Raw genomic sequence first — 2068 nt, 5'->3', positions numbered from 1 at the left:
TCAGTTGAGATCAATATAGTGTCCAATTGGGAATAACCCAAAACAAAAACACGAGCCACAATAGTTCAAAACACTCAAGCTCACAGCCTTCTCCCCCTCTGTGGGAGTGCTATCAGTGAGAAATGGAGTCACGTCCTCTACGCTGCCAATTTTCACTCCAGAAATGTAGGGGAGATTATCCACCTGGACTCAGTGTTTTTGTTTTGTTCCCACCAGTTGCACAGAGTCAGAGCTTAATATGGAGAGCAGTAATATCAAGTTTCTTCATCTCTGTAAGACATCCTATGCTGCAAGCATGCTAGCATATGGTGAAGACTCATCTCTGTCACATGAATGAAAGTGTACGTCATTGAATGACGCAAAGATGTGGGACGCACCAAAAACGTGCTCACCCTTAAAGTGTCACATTTTCTTCCTTTGGCTTTCCAGTCTCCTTTTTTGACATGGCTGCGAGGATACAAGGTTGCCATGGAGATCAGAGAAAGGAAGGCCTTAAGGGGGGTTGTGCATCACGAGAGTGGGAGAAAGCTTGCAATTTGGGATTTCTCTTTCAATTTTGGGGATTATGTTCTGGATAATGAGCCCTACTTAATACAAGTTAACTAATTATAATATTGGTTAACTTTGAATCTGTCACACCTTACCCCTCCGTAAGGCATAGCATGCTCCCGTAGAATACTTAATGAACTACCGAACTTCACCTACCGATAACTCATTAAGTACCCTATAAGGGATTTTAAAACAATTTTCTTACATTTTGGAAGTGGTGAGCATTTTGGTAAGAATTAAAAACCATTTATTCAAAGTTTAAATACTAGTAAAAAATTTTGTTCATTCAAATTTTGTCGCAAATTTTATAAAAATTTTGACAGAGTTCCCTCTGTATTTTGAGAAACCAGTTCTTCAAATACCTGTAAAAAGCACTTCCAAAACTATTTTACAACTCCCAACCTCCAATAATTCACAATTCAACTCAAGTCAATCCATTTCAAAACAGTTTCACAATCCAAGTCAAATTTGTCAACTCAGTAGGTTCAATAATTCCATTCACAAAACATAAGGCAGAAAATCCATATGTACAATATCAAATTTACAGAAGAAAATCCAAAATAATATTATTATAGTTTATTTACAACTGCTCAATTTACATTGATACTTATGACATTACAGTATTTACATCAAAATAACCATAAGGGTATAAAACAATACCCGTACAAAAAGGGATCAAAAAGATCTTGTCAATCCCGCAGCTCACTCTGCTGCTTTCTCCTTGCTTTTATCTGCGACAGTAAATTAAACTATCGCTGAGTATAAACATACTCAGTGGTGCACAATAAAGATTAAAAATGCGATACATAAATCATTTATTGATGAAACATAATTTGAATACTTCACAATCACATTTCGCAAATATCAAAGCTCATAACAACTCATTTTGTCAAATAATATATTAAACAACAGTTTAGTCAAACAATTGCATAAACACAGTGTTGCCAAAGTCGTACACAACTTAAGCCATGACACAAAATTTCCGATCAATGCCGTGTTGTACACCACGACAAAGCAATCTCAACCCCATTAATCGAAACCAATGAGGGAGGTGGCTAGCTAGCTAATGAGTACTCATCCGATCTACAACCTCAACTGGCAAGCCAGAGAGGGAGGAAAATAAACGATCTCAACCCCATAAATGGAGAAGGAATAATAAGTAACTGTCATGCTAAGTGTGAATCAAAAATTCGTTTCAAACATTTCATTCAAATATTGCATACAAAAATCAATCCATTTCCAAAGTTACAATTTGATCACAAGGTGGCAACACAAAAGTTCATAAATTCATAATGCGTAATAAATCAATTTTTTAAGGATAAAATGCTTAAATAGGGTTTATTGTGCACAAACCTCAAGCGAGTCGTCCCTTAGCCTCGACTCGTTTCCTCGGGTTCCTTCCCGATATTCTTTTCAACTGAAACACAAAATTTTACAATGTTTCAGTACTAGAACTTAACATAAATCCCAAAATAAATTTTAACTTCGCATTTACCTATTTCTAACGTGTTAAATTCGA

General features: G+C 35.9%; 1 pseudogene; it reads right to left on the bottom strand.

The window, feature by feature from the left end:
- LOC131180078 (40S ribosomal protein S14-like) lies at positions 1-445 on the bottom strand (annotated as a pseudogene).
- Between the last annotated feature and the right edge of the window lie 1623 nt (positions 446-2068).

The sequence above is a fragment of the Hevea brasiliensis genome, chromosome 5, assembly GCF_030052815.1.
Source record: "Hevea brasiliensis isolate MT/VB/25A 57/8 chromosome 5, ASM3005281v1, whole genome shotgun sequence".
Classification (NCBI taxonomy): Eukaryota; Viridiplantae; Streptophyta; class Magnoliopsida; order Malpighiales; family Euphorbiaceae; genus Hevea; species Hevea brasiliensis.
The sequence above is the reverse complement of the archived record's forward strand: the minus strand, read 5'-3'. Positions and strand labels throughout refer to the sequence as shown.